At 39.6% G+C, this 24,115-nt stretch overlaps 1 pseudogene; it reads left to right on the plus strand.

Moving 5' to 3' along the window:
• Positions 1-2,765: 2,765 nt before the first annotated feature.
• Positions 2,766-24,115, plus strand: part of LOC132775691 (large ribosomal subunit protein eL30 pseudogene) — a 154,111-nt pseudogene continuing 132,761 nt past the window's right edge.

The raw sequence follows: 24,115 nt of genomic DNA on the forward strand, positions 1-24,115 counted from the left end.
CCATAAAACCAGAATCCATTTTTCTCACACTTCCCAGATCATTTACATTCCAGCATACTTGGTCTTTCATTCCCATAACAACCAGAACCCAGATGACCCTCTTTTACCATTTACAGCTCTAGTTTGTAGTATTTGTACCAGTAGCCAGATTTTGTTCATTTTCATGGTTTCTTCCTTTTTTAATACCAGTAGCCAGATTTTTAATACCAGTAGCCAGATTTTGTTCATTTTCATGGTTTCTTCCTTTCTGTTGAAATTGTCCTCTTACCTTTGGAGGAGTCTACCGTATACCATGCAGCTGAGGACATGTCTACATAGGGACCACCAAAGGCAGTGTCCAAACAGGAATCAAAGAACATGAAAGGCACTGCAGACTACTTCAACCAGAGAAATCAGCCATAGGAGAGCACCTGATGAACCAACCTGGACACAGCATATTATATGAGGGTGCCTGCCATAGATGCTGGTGAAACGATGGGAGGGAATGCTCCTTGAACATGGCCATACAGTCCAGAAAACTCACAACAATCCAATGTATTCTAGATTTTAGCTTTCGCCATGAAATAGAAATCTTAAATAGAGACATTAAGCTCTATGTGCAGAACCTTACCTAGCTATTTTTAGGTCTGGACTGGTAGATCCATCATTGCATTGATATGGGAACTGTTACTGGTTCTTACCTCAAAAACTGTCTAACATATATATGGCTTATGAGGCTCCTTCCAATCTTTTGGCTCTATGACTTTAGATGAGAAGGACCTTGGATCCAATTAATTATTCTCTCTGTATCTATTCCAATCTTCTATTACTGCTGCCAATCTTTCTGATTTAGATTTCACTTTAAAAACATTTAAAAGCCTTATTTAATTTTCTTTCATTAAGGAACTCCATGGATATCCTTTAATTAAGGCATATGCCTAGCATTAATGATTAGGAAATATTTGTATGTGAGGTCTGGCAACAAAAAAGTGCATTTCAAAATATGAGTTTAAAGAGGATAGTTTTAAAGGAAGTTTAAAGACCTTAAGATAAATATTTCAGACTCTTTCCAGATATTCAGTGGAACACTCTGATCTGTGTGATCAAAGATAAAATACCAAGCAAGCAGTCAGAACAACTGCCTCTTTGGTTTTGCTTCTTTGCCAAGGCTTTGTGCTCTGCTCTTTGTAAAGGAGCATTTACACAGTCAAAGGCCAAATTTCATGGCCCTGAACTCAGATTCCAATGATTCTGAAGACAGCAACAGTTGGCTAGGAACTACCAGATACTCTTATCTTACAGAAGTGAGAAGCCTTAAGCAGCTACTTCCAGTTAGGGATAATTTATTATTTTGCTCATTTTTAGTAAGGATTTATCACTATATCTAAACATCTTCATATTCGGAATGGAAAGACTGTGACATCAAAAAAAGTAGGAGAGACCAGATTGATTTATTCATCCAGTGAATCCAAGTGGTTAAAGTACTTAACTCTTGAAAATCTGAATTTGATCCCCTATGCAGGCATGTAGCCGGGGGGGGGGGGGGGGGGGGCTCGGGAGGCTTCAGCCCCCCCCCCCCCGAAATTCTCATGGTAGTTTGCGAAAAGGCCTTAGTGGTGCATTACTTAAACTGTTATGTTTATTCATATCATGATCTGATCACCATACTCAATATATCCCATATGCATGGGGGTATTGGATTAATGATACAAAAGGTTTGCTAGGGTAGACCCTCTTTCACTCAGACTCACCCCCCCGAAACCCCCCCTGAAAAAAATTCAGCCCCCCTCCCCCCAAAATGAAATCCTGGCTACAGACCTGCCCCTATGTATTCTAGCGAATTTGTGTGGCTAAATTAAGACTTCTGATTCTTTTTTCTTCCCTTCCCTGATGGACTCCTCATCTCTAAGAGTCATGCAATGGGCATGTCTTTGCTTTGTAGGGCTGTAATTCTGTTTGCTGAGCAAGCAGTACAATACTGACACCTGATGACAGAAAGCAATATTAACAACACAGGCAATCAAAAGGAAATGGAAGCATCTATATGTCCAGAGATGCTAAAGCTTAAAACTTAATTCAGGAAGTAAGCTAGAAAGTAAAATGATAAATGTCCATGCAAATTAACCTTGAATGGAAGGACCATTTTCAGTGAAAAAGAGAATGTTAGCAGCCTTCAGAATGAGGATTGAGATTTACTAATAGTTTTTTTAACCTCCAGCAAAGTTAACACAATACAAGTTTGGTTACCATTAGCAGGTTTTACCTCTTACACCACCTGAAATCTTTTTCCAGATGTAACAGTGCAAAGGGATCCTGAGAGTGTTATTTTTATGTGTCTTCAAGTCAACTTTAATTTATGATGACCCATGAATGGGAGACCTCCAAGTTACCCTACCATCAGCAGCTCTCCTCAGGCCTTGCAAACTCAGAGCTGTAGACAGAGCCTATCACTCTGGAATGAAGTCTTCATTTTTTTCTGATTTTTTCTACCATGCAGTTGTCTTTTTCTAATGAGTCATCTCTTCTCATTATATGGCCAAATTATGATAGACTTGATGCTTTATAGCTATAAATTGCCTTGCAATTTTATACAGGTTTCAGAAGGAGTTACTATGGGCCCATCCAGACAGCCCCTTTATTGCGGAAACTTCCACAATAAAAAGGGGCTGTTCAGATGACATTCTGGACAGTCCTGCATTAATTTGCTACAAACCAGGAAAACCCTGGCTACAAACCCTGGTTTGTAGCGAAATAATATGTTAATACATTTGGAAGGCGCAGGATAAATGCACTACTTCTGGGTCTGCACTGAAGAATACTGCAGTCCAGACACCATTCCTGTTGTGGCTCAGGAGGAGCCTCAGGAAGAGCTGGAAGAGGGTGATGGGTTTCAGATTCCCGAACATGTTGATACAGACTATGTTGATACAGACTATGTTGATGCTGATGCTGATGCTGAAGACAAGGAGTTCCAGTTTCCCATGGGAAGGGATGTTGTTTTAGAAGATGTTTCTGATCTTAGTGAAACTTCACAGGTGCAGGCAGAAGAGGTGAGTCAGCCTGGCAACTCTCTGTCTACCAATTCCACTGATTCCCAGCTCCAGGATGAGTTATTTGACCTTGAAGGCTCTCCACAGTTCGATAGGGAGAATCACTTGCAACTCAGGGTTCGCCGTAGTACAAGGCTTGCAAACAAGAGAGAGGTTAGAGGTCAGAGGAATGCTTTCATGCTGGGAAGTTATATTTAGTGAGCTGATTGAAGGCAACCCTTTGTCAGTGCAACTTCAGCAAACACCCTGATAACTTCTTGGGATTGCCTGGGTTTTTGCCTCTCCCCAAGCTCCCAGGCCCTTTAGAAAAGTTTAAAAAACTTACCAGCCTGCAACATTACCTCTGAGTAGTTCTCCTGCTGCATACAAATGACATGCCGGGGGGTGGGGGGGGGGTGAGCAATTTTCCCGGCATGTCATCTGTACGCACCAGGAGAACTATTCGGAGGTAATGTTGCAGGCTGGTAAGTTTTTAAAACTTTTCTAAAGGATCTGGGGCTTGGGGGGAGGGCCTCCACAGGTTCTCTCAGGCTGAGAGAACGTGTGGACAACACACCCCAGAAAGTGAGTGCTTTCTGAGGTGGGTATAGACAGTCCTCCGAAAACTTCAATTTTTTGATTGCAACATTCCTATGGATTTCCCTACCTTATGTTTGGCCACAACACAAGTGGTGTATTCTTGAATGCAAATCTTAATATCCTTCCGGAACCCAGGCCACCAAAATTGCCTGCTCTCCAGTTTTAAGGTTTTTGTAAATCCAAAGTGGCTCGATATCTTGTGGTTGTGGGACTGGCCAACATCTTCCCCTTCAACAAACTGGAGACCTAGAATTTATCCCCATAAAACTGGAGTCCATTTTTCTCACACTTCCCAGATCATTTACATTCCAGCATACTTATTCTTTCATTCCCATAACAACCAGAACCCAGATGACCCTCTTTTACCGTTTGGAGTATTTGTAATGATATACGCCAACTCATATTACCTTTTGTGTCACATTATTGTTCTGGATAAGTCAATGTGTCTTATGCTTTCTGTAAAGAGTCCACGACAAAAATTTCCAAGGGTCATGCTTAACATGTTCCATACAGAGAAAGGTATGTGTGCTTCAAGCTGTGAATTCTGTTTCCAGCTGTGGATTAAGCTTGAACTTTCAAGTGAAAGCCAAGCAAAGGAAATAAATAAAATGTGGGTTCCATTTTTACTGCAGCTCTGATCAGCTGATGTTTAAAAGTCCCTTCCCATCTCCTGCAGTGATCAGTATGAGGGCTATGGCTTGTTCATCCCAGTTCTAACCTCTTTAAGATCGGTGAGATGTAATACAGCTTCAACATTATTCGCACTCAGAAAAAATATAGACTCAGTTATTCTACCTATGGCTTTAAATGTATACAAAATGACACAAAAATATTTTTTTTCCTTTTCTTAAAGTCACAATTGTGGCTTTTTTCAATAATCAGTAAAGCAATATATTCTTTTAAAGACAAGGAAAGTTTCATTTTCATTTACAAAGCAAGAAAGAATGAAGAATAAATTAAATCTGAAAAACCATTTTTCCAAGCTTCGAGTTTCTGCTCTTCCTGGCAATCTGACAGCTGTGCCCTCTTCCCATATACTCCATTTCCCTCTCCATCTCGACTTCAATACTTCCCCCCCCCCCAACTCTCTGTGCATTTTCCTCATCTGTTGAGCATGCTAGGAACTAACTGGGTTAGCATTTCTTCCCTTCCTTTTATGCACAGATAGTTTTAGTTTGACCATATAAGAATCTTGACTAGAAAATATATTTGATATGAAGGTAAGACAAGGGAAAGAAACCTGGGTCAAACTGGTTCTGGCAAAGCAAATGAAGTCTTTCCCAGAGGTTGACCTGGGAGGACATGGAGTCAGATTCCAGCTCCCATTTAGCCAGGCCCCCCAAGTAGGTTTAGGGGCTAAATGGGGGGACTCAGAGGTGAGGATGGGGGTGCCTTTCCACTTCTTCAGGCTCTTAGAGCCCAAAGAATCGGGATCATTGTGGGCATTGACCACAATCAATCCCCACAGGGCCCACACCTGGAAAGATCCAGACCTTACATTAAGGTCTGGATCTTAACAAATGTTTAATGAATTTGGAGTTAACTGGGAAATTCAGTTTACTCTGGATTAATTCAGGTTTACCTGAGGCATCATTTGGATGCCTCAGGTAAACCTGAGACCGGCCATGGGATATTGGAAGGACACTAAGCCTCAGATGAAGACAAAAGCAAACCGTCCTGAACAAGACTTGCCAAGAAAAACTCATGATAATTTTATCTTAGGGAAGCCATAAATTGAAAATTGAGGGCATAACGCTAGCATTAGGGCATGCTGGCATACAGTTTCCAAAGTGATGACATAGACCACATTCACTAACTCACTCACAATCATGTAGACCTGAACACATACACACTAGGCCTGGGTAATAATGGAAAAATTTGTTTCTAAAATCGATTCGTTTTTGGGGGGTTTTTGCGTTTCGTTATTTAAAATAATTACAAAATTTTCCTTTTAAAAAGTTCGATATTTACGAAATTTCGTAAATGGTAAAAAATTAACAAATGGATTTCCGAAACAATAACGAATCGATTCGTTAATGGCGGATGCGACCGCGAAATACGCTAAAAAACCTCCAAAAACTTCTGAAGCTTCCCTCTCCCTCTGTTGTTGACTGTTGGTGTGATATTATAATTTTTTTTTCACTAATTAAACCATAAAACTGGCCCAGACATGCGGAAATAATAACGAAACGACCTCAAAACAATAACGAAACGAATATAATAACGAAATACGAAGCATTTACAAAACGTATTTAAAAATTCGTGTTTTTTAATAATTGCTCTAGAATGGTTCGTTATCGTTTTGTAATTGAAAAAATTAACGAATTATTAACGAATTACGAATTAACGAAACGAAACCGCCCAGCCCTAATACACACATATATAGACACTGCTTATACCCCATTTGAATCAGACTTTGAAAAAAACCTTCATTAGTGACAACTGGTGATTTTAGACATTCTCCTTACAGTTGGAAAGTGGTGATATGTCAAGTGGAAAATGCTTAGTGTTGAGTGTTGTCAGTCTTTCCTTCCCCCGCAGATACTCCCTCCCATAGAATAAGGAATTTTAAATGCATAAACTGTATTTTACAGTATTTTACAATTCTGTAGTGTCTAAATACTCTAAAGGTGAACAGATCCCATCTGATCTTGAAAGCTAAGCAGAGTCATCCTTGATTTGTACTTGGATGGGAGATTTTTAACAGATATCAGGTATTGTAGGTTGTATTTCAGAAGAAAGAACGGGCAAAACCTTCAAATATTCCTTACATAGAAACCTTTGAGAATTCATGGGATTGCCATACATCGACCAGCAATCTGAAGGCATATGCACACACGTTTCACAATTAATGATGAATAAATAAAGATGCTACAACCACCTCTACAGGATTCTGATTTACAGAATGATGTTTCGTTAGTCTTAGCTATCTCTGTGCCTTCAAAAGAGCACTCAGTACTTTTCAGTGTAATGTAATACAATTTACAATTAAAGCATCCCATACAGAACATTGTCTAGCCAGCAGCTGTCTAGGCAGCATTTTCCCCACAGTCTCTAGGTTGAGCCAATTACGTAGTGTGGAGGTGGGGGAGACTGCATACTCTGGTGACGTCTGATACTCCGAAAGCTGAACACTAAACATGAAGAAGTCCATGTTGTACGTAGGCCTTTGTGTGAGAAAAATGTAAAGAGAATTCATCACAGTTCCATATTTTTTAGCAAGCCCGTGTCAAAGGTTATGGCTGCTTCTTTACCAAGAGGCATATGTAGAAAAAGAAAATGAATTCTGGCCTTCAGCATATTTTATGAAACCTAGTTTTAATCAGAACATTCTGAAAATATTGTTGGCTCATCTGTTCTTCCAAGGTATTCAGGGGTGATTTGGGGGGAATCAAGAAATAGAGGGCCTTTCCACACAGCTGTATAAAATCCACATTGAACAGGATTATATGGCAGTGTGGACTATGGGCACTTCCACACAGCCAAATAACCCAGAATATCAAAGCAAATAATCTACAATATCTGTTTTGAACTGGATTATCTGGGTCCACAATGCCACATAATCCAGGCCACTGCTGTATAAAAACCACACTGAACTGGATTATATGGCAGCATAAATTCAGATAACCCAGTGGTGAAGACACTCATACTTGAACAATGGTAGGAGGGTGCTGTAGATTCCAGTTCTAGGCCCCCTTCCACACAGCTGTATAAAATAACCATATTATCTGCTTTGAACTGGCAGTATGGACTCAGATAACCCAGTTCAAAGCAGATATTGTGAATTATCTGCCTTGATATTCTGGGTTATATGGCTGTGTGGAAGGGCCCCTATAAATAGGTGGAGATGGTCATGGTGACGACTGATACTCTGCTGCTTCCTCCTCTGCTACTTCATACGTTACTCACTCTTACTCTGAAACAAACAGCAAGAAGAGCATCCTTCCCTACCTAAAAGAGCAAAGAAGAAGAGCTGCTTTTAGAAGTAAGGGTGTTTTTAAAAATAGCACTAAGAAATACAGCATCCTGAAGCCTGTCAGTATGGTCCATAGAATTCAAACGCAGAGATGTCTAAGTCTGGGATATCAGTATGCAAATAGATCTTTGTGATTTTAGAGACTAAATGAATGAAGTTGGTATTGTAAGCTTTTGTCAATGTCAGCTACTGCATATACTCATGTATAAGTCTAGGAATTTTAGTCAAAAACTCAACTTCCAAAACCTTATTCACGGGTCAGTGTGGGTACTGTACCTTAACTCTTATCAAAAAAGGACCTTTCTTAGTAGAACTGTGAAATCTGAGAACCTGGTATAGTCTGAGGGAACCTAAAAGAAGCATGCCCCCCCCCCCCCCAGAGGTATCAACTGTGGTGCTGCTTCTGGGTGTTTTGAAAGGCTGGGTAGAAAAATGATGGTACTTGCACATGTGATTTTCATATCATTCTTCCCTAGTACCTTTACCTATGTAAACTAGGAATGGCAGGAACATGATCCTCAGAGCTGCCTTACTTGCTTCATAGCATTTTCCTTCCAAACATCAGCATGTACACAGTCATGCTGGCATAAGTATCCCAACAAATTCTCTACCGTAAGATGTGTGGGAGTGCTCTGAATTGGATTTAAGCCCCAAACCAAGTAGGGAAGTCTGAGAGCCCTTCCACACAGCCATATAACCTAAATATCAAGGCAGATAGTTCACAATATCTGCTTTAACTGGGTTATCTTGTGTCCGCCCTGCCATATAATCCAGTTTAAAGCAGATAATGTGGGATTTTATACAGCTATGTGGAAGGGGCCTCAGACAAATTCCTCCAAAGTGGACTGAACAGAATCTGACTACTCCTCAAGGCAATGCTTTTAGTTCATCCATGTCAAGGTACATTCTATGTAAAGTCCAAAGCAGCCAAGATTTTTTGGCACATGAGGCAGAAGACCTCACAAACACCTCCTTCTCCACCTCGGCAGGTTTAAAAGTAACTGCAAAATCTGCAGCTTGCAGTAGTTGACTATCTCTGACTAATTGTGAGCCCTGGCAAAGAGAGGCTGAATGTGATACTTGCCAGACCTTCTTGTAATCTTTTTAGGCAAATCACTGCCCAAAATACCTTTCACTTTAGACTGAAATAGTGGAAGATAAGAAATTATGTGCATAGAAGAGAACAAACAGATGAGCAAACTGAAAGAACTGACCTCTAGCCCCTTCTACACGGCCATATAAAATCCACATCATCTACTTTGAACTGCATTATATGGCAGTGTAGATTAACAACCTTGTCACACGTTCTCCAAAATCCCCTTATGTCATTGGTGGGCATATGGAACTGGGTGCCCCACATTGCTCAGCTCCAGATATAGATGATCCCATGGGAGGAAGCATGGACCATGCAGCTTCCCCTCATTGCTTCTAATGGCAACACAGGAAGACTTGCTTGTTGCTGCCGTGGTGGTGCACGCCAGTTCTACCCTACATCATGTGTGGATCTGTGCTGGCATTGTTTGATGGGAGCCAGTGGGCTCCATAGGTGATATAGGGTGGAGCTGGCATATGCTGCTGAAATCTGCCCTTTGTGATGTGGTCATAAAATAATCCAGTTCAAAGCAGATAATGTAGATTTTCTGCTTTGATAAACTAAATTATCTGACAGTGTAGAAGGGGCCACATATATCTTTTGGCTTTGGACTCACAACAAATATGGTCAATCCAATCATTTTGCTGTTTTTGACAGGTGGGTACAATGTGTTACTCTTCATGCTGGAAAGAAATATATGTTTTGACTTTAGTCAAAGCAGATGGGTGACAATTCTGTTTGATCCTTTAAAAAAACAAAACCACAAGCTTACTATTTTTTCTATAAACAGGACAAAAAGATTTTGAGATTTTTATCTGTCGATTGTGAGGGAAAGCTCAATTGACTGATTAATCCACACCCATGGATCTCTTTCCTCAAACAAATTACTGCTGATCCGTGCTTCCCAACAGCTGTCACTTAAGATGGCCATTTCACTTTACCTAATAGTAGTGCCAGCTTTTGAGTCCAAGGACAAGATCAGATTAAAGACAGTTAGTATGTTCACCATGCAGTTGACTCTGCAAGTGTTTGCACAGAATGGAGGACAAACTGTTATCACTTATTGGGGAGGGGGAATAATAAAAGCAAAATGCCAAGCCAAATATGGAGATTTTGTCAAGAGCTTCATTCAGAGAATTGGCTTTCTTTCCAATTTTCCCTAGTGAATGTTTGATGTGTGGAGATTATTGCTATGTAGTCATGTAGTTGCAGATGGTGTCTCTTTGCTTCACTGCTTTCTCATTCCACCTTACATTCAGCAGCTCTTTGGTCCAGAATCAGGGAGGGATTAGTGGCTGTCTGCAAAATTATTTATTTATTATGTTTATTTATATCCCACTTTTTCTCTCTGTATGAAGACTCAAAGCAGCTAACAACTAAAAACATTTCAATATAACTTAACATATATAAATATACAAACAGTATTAAACAGCATTAAAACCATAAAATCACATCACAAAATCACAGCAGCCCTTGATGGTCTTAAAAAGCCTTCATAATGATGAATTTTCCATCCCATGGCCAGGGAGTTTATGGATTTGTCCAACTGAAAATTGCTTTTGTTCCTCTGATGGTCTCAGTCTTTATGTTGTCAATCCTCTCTCTCTCCCTCCGTCACCTCTATTTTGTAAGTAGAGGAACAAGTTAGACAACAAAATAAGTGACAAACAGCTGTACCAGCCAACAGGTGTTTCAAGTATACTTTGAAGGATATCAACTATCAAGTAGTGGTTCCCATGTCAACGGGTCCGCTGATGTAGGAGCCATCAATTGTCAGGGATGTGCATATGCAAATAGCACAGCTAAGGAACATTTTTTGAAACAATTCTCCTACAATCTACAAAAGTTGTGATCATCAGCACAGGGAGTAAAATAAGGATGTTGCACTCAATAAGAATTCTGTCTGCCCCTCCCTTTCAAAATGTTCCATGAATTCTCAAATTTCTAGCATTGCAGAAAGTGAGAAATTGAAAATACCTAGAACTCTCATACTTGCTGTGCTTGCATTTCCTTAGCAAATTTGCCCACCTCTTTTGGTTTGAATGCATAAACTATATTTCAAAATGCTCAATCAAAGTTTATTGTAACTGCAGTACAAAAGGATTGAGAACTGATGGCAAGTTATATTTTGAGGTGGCAGAATTCTTATTTGGGGGGCAGCACCTTCATCCCATCTCCCATCTAGAGACAAATTCCTGAATAACTCTTGCTGAAAGAAGGATTTACTAAGTTGTAGTCTAGAATGTATTAGTCAGAACTCCACTGGAAACTTACATCACTGTAAGTGGACTACATTTGTGGAAATTAAAATTACACAGGTGCCTAATGTCCATATGCAGTAGAGGGCTTCTCTTACTTACTACATAGCACAGCCAGCAAAGTACTCAATGCACAAAATTGTGCCCAATGAGCAGCAGGTACATCAGTCCTGATTTTTATTGGCATCAATGGACATTAGGGACTCTTGGTGGTGTGTCATTGTACATTATCTTTGAATTTCATAAAGGGATTTCTTAGCCTCTCTGCTACATGGTTAGCTATATGTAATGTTTCATAACTTAACAGGTCATAAAAGATTCTAGCTATCATGTCCAAGATCCAGATAGTGTTTGTGTGTGTGTGTGTGTGTGTGTGTGAGAGAGAGAGAGAGAGAGAGAGAGATGACTAGCTGACTGACTGACTACACCAGCCTGAATATTCTCTGGTGTGAATGTCTGACTGCATTTCCTGTTTTGGACAGATGGAAGAGTTTTTTAAAAAAAACAAAGATCATGAAATCCCATGGAAATGTGCATTTTCGCACAACGTCACATTGCTTTATATGTGATGTTGAAACAAAGGATATATATGTGTGTGTGTGTGTGTGTGTGTGTGTGTGTGTTTATACGACTGTATTTCAAAAGTTCCCATATACAGGATTGCTTTTTTGTATTGTCTGTACCCCCAAGATGCTAAACTGAACAAACAAATGGTATATTAATAATTTAAAATCTACTTTAAAAATTGAGATATGTGTGGTAAATATTTGAATTTTTAAGGAGAAAGGCAAAAAAAAGTGAGGCAACAACATAGAAAGGCACCTCTCAAAGAGTACATGCCACAATTCATCAAAAGATGGATGTGACATCAGAGGAAGATTTGATAGATTCAGATATAGAGATGAACAGAGGATGTGGCTCTCTGTTCTGGAGAGAGACTTGCAACAAGTGCAGATTGGAAATCATGCAGGGGTGAAAAAGAAGGAGACGCATCCTTTTAAATCTGGTATTTTAAATCTGGTGATCTAGAAGAGCTATTAAAGCTATTCCCCAGAGAGAGATAACAGTCAGACCACAGCACAATGAGAATTCAACACAACTTAGTCATGAAGTTCTACTTAAAAATGAAGAATGAATAAAACAAGGAGATGGATGGAACAGAGTATTCTGGAAGAAGAGTAACCAGCCCAACTGTTTATATGACCACCCAGCATTCCCTGAACTCAAGAAGCCTGGAGACATAAAATGGCACTTACTGTTCCATTCCTGCTTTTTGGCAGGGGGTTGGACTAGATGGACTATGAGTTCTCTTCCAACTCAAGGATTATATGATTCTATGATTCTTGTTCACATAGCAGTGATCTCCAGGTGCAAAATGGCTGGTGGCAGTTGCTCATCACTTGCAGTGATAAAGTGCCCATGCAGAACTGCCCTCTGTTTCTTGGAACTCTTTTCTCTAGGCCACTGCTAAAGTGCAAGTGATTTTTTACTACTTAACCAAGTTTGATTTTTTTTCTTTTTATTCTTGTTTTGATTACAGGAATATTCTCCCACGTCTGTTTTTTAAGGGGGGGGGGGGATTATGCAACCTATCATATACTAAGCCTTCTCATTCTGAATTTATTGAGGTACTGCAAGTTGTCCTGTTTTAAATATACATGGCTCACAGACCTGCAATTAACTACTGGTAGCAAGCTCCATCAAAATGACTTCCAGCATGTTTCAGATCATCTCTCCATAATTCAAGGGAGGGGCATTTTTGGTTCAAAGATGGGTCACACAATTAGGAGTGGTGTTAGTGCAACTTTTTTTTACTCCAACCCTTTTTTCATGGGGGAAGCTTATATTGCTGTAAATATAAACAAGTACTAGCTACAGTAGTGATATGGCCATGCTGCTACAGTTTTCACACTGTTGCCAATGCATAGTGCAAAGTCCGTGCTTCTAGATTTCACCAATGTATACCTTTCTGTAGCCCTTTACAGTCTTTTGCTGCCTTCTAGGCTACTGTTCTGTCATCATGTTGAGAAACATCCTTTCCTTAGGAAAGCCAATCTGGAATCACTTAGTAACAAACTCAGTTTGGACTAAGCTCCCCTCTTTTCATGGAGTGCTGGAGGAAATTTCTACATATATCATTATGCTTGTGCAAATTGGCCAAAAAGCATGCAGTTTTAGGGGTCCATTTTCGGCTAACCCCTCATTCTGTTTACTGGGAAGTTTCTCTAATTGGGAGGAGTGTTGCTGTTTCCATTCAGCAAAGATTCAGCCCATTGGCTATAATGGGAAACTTTAAAGGCTCAATCCTGCTTTTTATTGGCTGAGAAACAGAAAGAGAGAGAAACTTCAACTCCCATCATACTTGGAGAGGAACTCAGAGACTTTTCAATGTCTGCCCCATGCAAGTGCTGCTGGGAAAGTGAGTTCCCAGCAGAGCCTTCTCTGGAGGAGGAGCCTAAGAAACTTTTCCAAAGGAAATTGACACTTCACTACCAGGGAGGGAGAAAAGACGCTGTAGATAATCCCATCTTCTCCAGGAGCACCAAGGCAGAGCCCTGCCTCAGGTATATTGCAGACTTTGCTCCACCCTCTCCAGTAGCTGATAAATCTGGTTCTCTTGATCCATTTTGTCCAGCTTTTCGGTTCCCTCTTCCCCATTTTGTTTACATGAAACAGACCACCAAATATTACAAATCACGTTTGGTCAAACTAGTTCTGATCCAAGCCTAACTATCATAGATCTTCAAAAAAGCAATAAATAAATAAATAAATAAATGGTTGAGATAGCAAATCAAACATGAACTAGAAGCAAAGATAACTAAGCATAGGCTATCATTCTTTAAGCATATTATGAGATGATGTGACTCTCTGGAAAATCATAGTGAAGTGGAAGGCAGTAGGATTAAATCAAGGGAGCAAAGGCCTGAGTCTGCAAGCATGATCAGGGCCATTAGTAACTAGGGTTCTTGGAGGTCTCTTATTCATAAGACCACCGTACATTTGAGTCAGGTTGATGGCAATAGCCTTAGATAGGTCCTCTAAGACTTATGCTGCAACCTGGAGCAGATTCACTATTTTACTGCCTTGGAAACCAACAGCTACTACAGCCTTCTCCCACAGATTTTTTTCACCTACTTTACTCACCTCACCCATTCATATTAACTTGGCAGATGATTTAGTGAATCTTACTCCCAAGCAGTCATCATGTTATGCATATTATACACTGCACAATCATGCAACCTAAGTATAACTAATCTGTGCACTAATTATAAAGCAGTCATTATGTTATGCATATCATACACTGCACAATCACGCACCCTAAGTATAACTACTCTGTGCACTAATTATAAAGCACCATTACACCAAAATAACTGTCCGCTGGCTACAAAACAGTGGTTGCAAAAGCATATAGAAGCATGAAATCTGCTCAATTATCTTCAGTGAAACATTCAAGTTTAATTGCTGTGGCTGATTATTGTGTTTTAATATTTTCATTAGAGTTTTCTTAAAACCATTGCAATTTACTGCCTAATGAGCTTATTACACTTCTTTGAGATTATACTCCAGATAATGCAGTGCCACAAAGTTCCTTTTTCTTTTGTCTGTGTCATTCTACATCCTCCATGTCATCATGCCTTTTTGTTGCCTTTGTGATCATATGCAATTATTAAGATCTAAAAGAATAGCCCATGATAAAATGATTTATTTCATAAATTCAGCCAAGCTAAACATCTTTATAGACTCTGGACAGAATCCAATGGAAACATTGATGTGTTTGCCATTCCTTTGATGTTGTATTACCACAGTTTTGCTCCTCTGCCATTAGATCAAGGGGCTATATAGGGGGAAAGTTAGCATCAGGTTGTATGGCCAATTAGAGAACAGCTTCATGCCTGTACAGGATGAAGATGTTGCTTCATCCAATTATTCTGAGCCAGTTGATCAACATCCTGCCAACTCCTTCCAATCCAAAGATGGGACTGGCCAGTTGCCATTAACTGTGGGGTCCAATGCGACTACTACTATATGTATTTACAGTATGTTCAAAGCATAGAAATCTTGGCATTAGTTAGGTGTTCATTATACAGTTTATGATAAAGTACATCACCAATCTGTGTGAGGAGAGGTTTCAGAAGCTGTAGCCGTTATTTTAACCTCTGCAAATCACTCACTTCCCCCACCAAAAAATTTGTAGGGAGGGGCATGAGAGCATTTTATGTACATGTATTTGCCCTCCCGCAAGGCATTTTAGGCCAAAGAGAGGCTTAAAAATCACTTACATTCACTAATTTTCTAGAAAGATCTCTCCTGGCTCATAGTGACGGCTGCCCACTAAATGGATATGGGGCAGGGGATCCAAGCATTGCAGAGGATCAAACGGGATCACCCTTGTAGGTTCGTCCAGTTGAATGATTCTATGCAGTCTCAAGATCATGGATTCATGAAAAGTTACCAGGGATGTTGGATATTGCAGTTCTTAGTCTTAATAAGTGACCAGTGTTGCTTCTTCCTGGCCAAACATGGCATCCATAATAAAGTATTGATTCTGTCCAGAATGTGAGCATATGATGCAAACTCTATCCATAATAAACCATCCTACAGAGATGATGATGGAGACAAGTTTACTTGGAAAGACAAGTTTACCTGTATTCTGTCGATGGTTGAATTCACCAGAGTACATCTACTGCTGACAGACAAGATTTTTGCAAAATAAAGTTGCTTCTTCCATTTAAGGTATCTTGCATTTTGTACGTTTTTTTACAACCTTTTTTAAAAAATACTGTATGGGTCTCAAGAATGTTTGCATCTCTAAAGTAAATGGTTGTATATGTTGGAACAGTTGCAGAGAAAAGCAAAATAAAACAGTGTATCCTGACAGTTTTAAGAAAAAGGTTAGGGCGAGTGCCAAGGACTGTTCTTGTTTATAGAGCATAAAGTCTCTTTATAGATTGGACTGATTTATATGGAATACAGTCCCCTCAGTTTTGTTTTTAAAAAAACTTGCCTTAGAACCGAAATCCTTTTTTGTTATTCAGATCACCATATATGTTTCTTTACATTCAAGAAGTACAGGGATATAGTTTGTGTATTGGAGTTCCTTTTATTTATGGTATTTGTATAGTTGACAATTCACTCTTAAAAATTTATCAGCTGCGTGTGCTTTTCTTTCAAAGATCCCATCAGCTTTCGTATCTGATCCTGTCTGTACTGAGTTGTGAGCTTTTTAACTTCTGTACATGTTTGTGTAATTTATATGCATTTTCCAGATTTATTCCCATGAGATAATGCTCACATTTTAATTCATATGTATACATAGCTTATCTACATTTTTTTTCAAGTGTATCCTGAGATATATGTCCATTTTTCTTTGCTGAAATTCCAGGAAAATATGCAAAACCTTAGGTCTTGATTTCATTGCCAATCACAGGTGGTCTGAGAGGGATACTTTCATAAAGGAATGCAAATCCAACCATTTTTTCTCCATACCTACTTCTTTATCTTTCTTTTTCTGCAGCAATAATTTCTAACTAGATGAAAAAAACCAAGTCATCATCTCTCACCCATACTTCCTCTCCTTTCAAACCTCGATTAGCTATCACCTTTCATAAATGTTTCTCCCACAGGATAATGGTTTTCTGGTCTGCTCCTAATAAGGGCTCTCTTACAAGCAAATAGTGGCTTACATATACTGCTGTCACAGCAGAACTTGAGAAGAACAACAAAATCAAGGAAAGCGGTGACACAGCAAGTTATTATAAGCTATTGAAAATGTTTTGGATTGACATATGATGGCTAAGCACCAGAAGTATCTAAAAAGAGATATGAAGAACTGTGGGGATCAGATGGCAATTTCCTGCCCCAGGACCTGCTGTAGGCCACACCAACATCCTCCACAGAGAAGTCGTGAAGTGGCATCAATAGGTGCAAATCACATCAGGTGTCTATGATACCAAAAGAACTATCACACATGTTTGTGCACGGTTCCAGCAGAAATTTTTATTCAAAAAATAATTGAAGTTAGCTATAGCCATAAACACACATATGAAAGCCCAGTTTACATGTACTATACCCACAGGACTAAAACTCTAAGCTAATTTGCCTTTTGTATCTTCTAATGTGCATGTGTTCTGGTGAGAGCTGTAATTACTGTCCCAATGATGCTTCAAATCATGTGGTTTCATTTGTAAGTATGCTAATAGTTTCATTGCTGATGTTGTTTTGCTTTTTTTGAAGTCACTGATTTTATCAAATGTTCAGGCATTTTAGCTACAGTATTGTCATGAGAGGTTACTGTACTGGGTGACACCAACCCTAATTATAGTACTGAAATATCCTTCTAATTTCAAAATAAAATAGGACTTTATTAGAAGCTTGTAATATGGGGCAGATGTCTATGACCTGTGAAAACAAGATAATTATCACTTGATGTTTTAAGAAGTAGCATTCTTTCCTCCCCCACAGAAAAAAAAATATTGTGGAGGAGTTGCCCAAGGCAGTAAATCATCTTGCACAATGTTTGCTGCTTTTTTCCCACCATTGTTCCAGAACAGCGCTTGTTAAACTTTTTTCACTCACTGCACCTTTTAACTCAATAAATTTTTAGGCAGCCCCATAGCCATCGAGCAAAATCAGCATTTTCAGGGCTTGATAAACAAGGCAGGCTGATTTTCCTTTTTAAATGAAGTACAGCTGAACCATTTGCTGCATTTGGTTGCTAACAGATTCATGTACATGTCTAAAACAGCCACTAGGTGGCAATGTAAACAAAATTTCCCTAACCCCCACATTCAGTTAGGGGAACCACAAATGGAGTTGTGACTCACAGTTTAAGAAGTTTGCACTAGAAGAGCAATGGTGGAAAAAGACATTGCCATTATTTTCACCATTGCTCCAGAAGATATTGATTGGGACAACAAAATGTATTCCATAATAGGCCTGAAGGATTATTGGTTATGTATATTTTTTAAGAAACAACAACAACAACACAAGACCAGCAACCATAAGCCAGAATGACTATATTGAAAGTATGAGACACAAGGGGACAGGAGTCAAATGGGCACATGGGAACAGGAGTGGCACTGGATGTTTTTCTACAAAGCCAAGAGGAAATGAATTACATCTCAACCTAATATAACTGCTTACATTTCCACTGCATCGTCTTCTCATATTGATGTCCTTTCCCCCATATACCTTGTTCCCAGGACTCCGTTGTGATTCCTTGCTCCAGCCAGGTTGTGGAAGCTGGAAGTAGAGGACCTACCAACAGCAAAGGCATCCTTGATATACCATCCTTCCCAGTCACATAATTTTACAAAGCTGGAGGATCTTCAACACCATCTAGTTCAATCCTTTGCTAGTCTGAAAGACACACTATTAAAGCACTCATATGCAATAGTAATCAGATCTCTGTTTAGGAAGCAACAGAGAATAAGAGTTCACCACTTTCTGAGGCAGCGTATTATGTTCTCTAACAACTCTTACAGACACAAAGAACTTCTGTATGTTTTGGCTTTATGTCGTTTCCTGAAAAATCTAGCCAGCAATTCAGACCACTTACAAACTTCACTTTGGAATTGACTGTATTGCTCAGATTTCCACAATCCAAGAAAAAGTCACTAATGGTGTTCTTGCCCCTAAACCCCTACTTTTCTTACTATTATCTCTACCCCCAGCCCCAGTCCCTTATCACAATTTTCCCATGAGAAAAAGTTTGTTCATCCAGCTGCACTCAGGCTGGCCTCAAGATGTCACTGAGAAGATTTATGATGCACTTTTGAAAGAGCAGAAATCAGGTCCTGACAGTCATGTCCAGAACAATATTCCAGGCAATTTCTAGCCAAAGTATAATGAGATTGGAATTGTTACTTTTTACAGTTTTGGCATTATACTCCTGATGATACAACCTAGAATTTCATTGTGGTTTTTTCTGGATGCTACATCACACTTTTGTTCATTTTACCTTGCAGTCTGTTAAATTCCCCAGATTCTTTTCATGCGTACCACCACTATTAGTCATGTATCTTCCAATCCATATATGTGCATTTCATTCTTCCTGCCTGGATGTAGTACTTTATATTTGTCCTAGCTGAAGTTCATTTTGTTACTACTGGACAGAGGCGGCCCTAGGTAATTTTCAAGGGTAAGCAAACAGTATTTTGCCCCCCCCCCCGCCCCTCAACCAATCACTGATATATATTTTCTGTTCGTCGTGGGAGTTCTGTGTGCCATATTTGGTTCAATTCCATCATTGGTGGAGTTCAGAATGTTCTTTGATTGTAGGTGAACTATACATCCCAGTAACTACAACTCACATATGTCAAGGTCTATTTCCCCCAAAGAGCACCTTCAGAGTGCTCCTGGACAAAATCAACTATGCTGCAAATGCTTACTTTGCGTAATGGGTTGAGCCGTCCCTGGTACTGGACCACCTATCCAATTTGTTAAGGAAATTTTCTGATCCTGTCCTCTGGCATATTAGCTAACCACCTGAATTTGATTTTTAGGCATGCATTGTGTAAATCTGCACTAACATAGTGCCGCAGTACTCTTTTGATGAATTGCAAAATTGTACAACCAATTGTGTACCTGCCAAAGAGTCTGCTTATGTCTCATTGACCAGTGGCTGTTTCTGCAATTTTGGGGAATGAATAGTTACATTGAAAGTACTGAATAATAATAATAATAATAATAATAATAATAATAATAGTAATAACTTTATTTGTACCCCGCTACCATCTCCCCAAGGGAGGTCAAGCCCGCAGAACATGAGGCCAAGCCTGCAGAACATCAATAAAATGAAGGCAAGAACAAAATAATCAATACAAAACAGTAAAATACATCTCAAAACAAAAATAAACAATAAACAATAACAATAACATACAAGCATTTAAAAACGTATGGCCGGGCCAAATGTAATAATTTAAAATTTAAAAAATAATGCTGGGCATGAACAAGGTAGGGTATAACTAGGATAGGGTTTTCAAAGAAAGGTGAGGGCGCACAGGCAATCCTAAATCAATGTTAAAGTGCATTTGAGGACATATTGCTAAGAGTTATCCTTATTCTGGGAAGGCACACTGGAACAACCACATTTTCAGGCTCTTCCTAAAGACTACCAGCAGTGGGGCATGTCGAATATCCTTGGGAAGTGAGTTCCAGAGTCAGGGGGCCACCACTGAAAAGGCCCTCTCCCTCGTCCCCACCAATCGTGCCTGCAAAGGAGGTGGGAGCGCGAGCAGGGTCTCTCCAGATGATTGAAGAGATCGTGTGGGTTCGTACACAGAAATGCGGTCATGTAGGTAGGCGTCCCATTCCATCCAACAACATGCAACCGTGTGGCTAGATTTCTGTGAATTTCAAATAAATTAGGTCCATTCATCCAGCTGGTGAATGCTGAATCAACCTTCAAGAGTATTTATTTTCCCCTTCATTAGACTCTGCTTCTTAAGGGCTAGTTGGATCCCATGACCACATTCAAGCACTAAAGTTACCTTGGGGTTTTGGAAAAAAATAGAAAAGCAATATCCAAAAATTGACATAAAGAACAGGAATTTAGAGGGTGTGATTACTCTACTATCAACTGTAGTATAGTACAGTAACATGCTGTGAAGTGCAAAAAGAGTCCAATTTATGATGGGGAAAAGGCTGGAAATGTTTCTGGTGGGAAAGAATTATAAGCAATAAGTACTTTTATTTCCTCTGTCTGAGTTCTAAAGAAGGAAGTGAATAATAACACAAATCTATCAATGCAGATTTAAGATGGTTCATCTTGGAGGTTGCCAAATCGCTGGGTCTGACCCTGACTGTGGGTTGAGCTGTCTTTCCAGTCTCAGAGAAAGTCATAGGAATCTCAAGGCAGCAGCAACTGTCTTGAAAAGTGTGTGTGTTTGCGTTACTACAGTTGTGCTGAGTGTGTCATTCAAATAATTACAAAGAATTGATTCAGCATTGCCCCTGGGGCATGTCTGGGGTCCTTCCAGAGTTTGGTCAAGAGGGCAAATGTTATTACTCAGGAAATACAGATATCTAGGAGAGGTTGCAACTGTTTGTGTTTGGCTACTGCTGTTTCTCTCTCCTCTGGGATAACAGAGGGCAACAACATGAGCACTTTGAATTCAGTTTGCCACGTTTCAAGTAAAGCAAGGCTAAAGGGGGGACATGGAAGGAGGAGAGGGAAATTGGATCTTTTAAAAGCAGCTGAATAAATGGGGTGATAAAGTGAGGTGACAATGGACCTATCCAGACAGTACCTTTATCTCAGGTGCTTCCACAGCAAACAGGAGGGTGGCCAGATGCCATTCCCTGCAAACGTGGAAGCAATCTCTACAAAAGGCAAAAAAGTGAGGTTTCCAGGTGCAGGAATATCATGGTTTTGAGCTGAATACACATATTTTCGCATGTCTATATGTCCCTGCAATCAGAAATCATGGGAATTTTTTTATCTGGGCTTGATCCCAGGTTTTAGATGTTTGCTCCTGATTGGTCGATTCCTAAAAAGAAGGTGATACTTGAGTAGAAGGCAAAAAAAAAAATGTGTTCCAGAAACTTCATGAAACGTGTAGAGAGTGCATTTTCTTTGGCCAAGACAAAGTTGTGGCCCTTTGGTCAATGTTGTACATCTTTCCACAGTAGGAGCAATCAGGAACAGACATGTATAACCTGGGAACAGCACCCTGTTATTTGATGCTACAAGTACATAACCAAATTGTTTTGGACAGATGGCCAGGCGGATAGGCTTTAGAAAGTGTCAAAAATGACAAAGTTCTTTTCTTAGCTTGAAAGTGTGTGTTTCTGTTTGGTTGTGCAATGCTGACTTGGGCAGAAGCGGTCCTATCCCCTAAACTTTACTTGTGTGGCAGATACTTCATGAAACATCTGGAGAGCACAGTTTCTCTAGCCAGGACAAAGATCAGAACTTTTGTAGTGAGTTGCTCTAATGATTCTCCTCATATCCACATCTTGAGGGTTTTTGAAAAATGCCGAAGTTTCCAATGGAAGTCCCATGGTGGTCATCTTGGGAGCCTCTAAATCCCACAATGAAGCATCAAGTCTGGAAAACTGAGGCAGAAATCCCAGGACCAACAGATTTGTATGTGGACCTCTTCTGAAGTCCTGGGATTTTTTTGCCCCTGTTTAAAACCCTTGATTTAGTGCTGTCTGGAAGAGCCCTAAATCTGAAAATTTGGGAGAATTGGTGGGTATACTCTGAGCCTGTGAGCCATTGACAGTTGCCCATCCATGCCAATGCTCATCTTGCTTATCTGTTGTCCTTAAACTCACTTCCTATATTTGTGCCTTATTAAATCTGAATGGAACTGACCAGTATGGTGGTTTAGTGACCAGAAAAAATGTCCTGGCTCCTGTTTTTTTAAAAATGTTTCAAAGAGCAGTTCAGTGTAAAGAGCTCAGCAGGTGAAGCTTTTCACAGCAAGAGGATAAGTATTCTCACTCACTAATGGTTGAGCATTGAGTTGCTCTTAACAGCACACCTGGGGTGGCCTGGAAAAAGTTGGCAACCAAAGTCAATTTGTGTGCATTTCAAACCAGTTGTTGAATCTGCTTGGGAAGATGCCCAATTGTGTGCACAACCCTATCTACCTTGTTAGCCTTTCTTGCATGAATTGGACCCAGGTGAGCTGATCTCTCTCAGCCATTCTGGGCATGACATTTCTTTTGAGATCACCTTTGAACAGCAACCTGCTTCATGATGCAAGCTGTCAAAAAATCAGATACCATCAACGTTTGCACTAATAAAAAAGTCTTTGTCTCAGAACACACAATCCATGAAGAATTCATGTTGGCTGGTTTGAAAAGCCTAATTCATCAATGACTTATTTACAAGAGGGACTTCACATTTTGAAGTACAAACAGAGTCATCCCTCTGTCTAAAACCTTTTAATGTTGTAAGTACATAGTGTGCAAGTCTGCTTTGAATGCAGACAAACAAGTCACAAAAGCTGTTATCTTTTACAGTGCCACAAGGCATATTTATTATTTATGGTGCTTTTGTACACCGCTTTATTTTTCAAGTTGGATTAAGGATATAGTCAGTTGTAGTGATGCCGAATATCTTGATATTCCTTGATTCATTGCACTATATGCTTTCACTTTCATATAGGAAGTAGAGGAAAATTATCAATAATCTCCCATGTTATTGGATTTGTCTTTAAAAAAAGAGGTTATGAGAATAATTTTTACATATGAACCCCTTTGCAATTTCTGAGCATCTTTGCAAATGGGAACAGGAATAAAATTAGTCGAATAGGAGTGACCCTCTAATACAGGGGTCCTCCAACTAAGGCCCAGGGGCCAAATGCGGCCCTCCAAGGTCATTTACCTGGCCCTCGCTCAGAGTCAACCTAAGTCTTTAATGACTCAAAAGCACACAACAACAACAACAACAATCCTATCTCATCAGCAAATAGCAACCCCACACTTCCCATTGAAATACTAATAACTTTATATTTGTTAAAATTGTTCTTCATTTTAATTATTGTATTGTTTTAAAGTTGGTTTTTTTGCACTACACATAAGATATGTGCAATGTGCATAGGAATTCATTCATGTTTTTTTTTCAAATTATAATCTGGCCCTCCAATAGTTTGAGGGACTGTGACCTGGCCCTCTGTTTAAAAAGTTTGAGGACCCCTGCTCTAATATGTTCTGGCCTTAAATGTTACTGTAATACACAATTTTGTAATTTGATAACCATCTCTTTTGTTCCTTTTATATATATATATAAAAACTTCTCTCTTTTTTGCACAACTGGGAAATACTAAAGTTTTGTTCAGTGAAGTGATTCATGGGACTAGTTACAATTGTAATTTTGTAGGAAAGTCAGCAATAGGTATTACTGGGGCAAAGGAAATATACCAAAGGGAATATTTATGAACCTTGGATCATGAAATTGCAGAAGAGAAGGCAGTGCAGGTCAAAATAAGGTAGAGATAATTTGTAGCTGGCTCATTCTCCTTTTCCCAGGCACGTCTTCTTTTTCAGAGCTTAAATTTAAATCCAGGCAGATTTATAAAATGTCTGGGGTTATTTTCTCAAGGTACAGATTGAGGGAAGCAAGCAATCAGATAGCAGAGCTCTGAAGAAAAGAAAGAGAGACAAGTCAGGCTAAAGAAAGGCGAGGGAAGCTCCCAAAGCAGCAAGTCTCAAAACCATGGTTTACTGC

This window comes from Anolis sagrei, chromosome 5, assembly GCF_037176765.1.
Source record: "Anolis sagrei isolate rAnoSag1 chromosome 5, rAnoSag1.mat, whole genome shotgun sequence".
In the NCBI taxonomy this organism is placed as follows: domain Eukaryota; kingdom Metazoa; phylum Chordata; class Lepidosauria; order Squamata; family Dactyloidae; genus Anolis; species Anolis sagrei.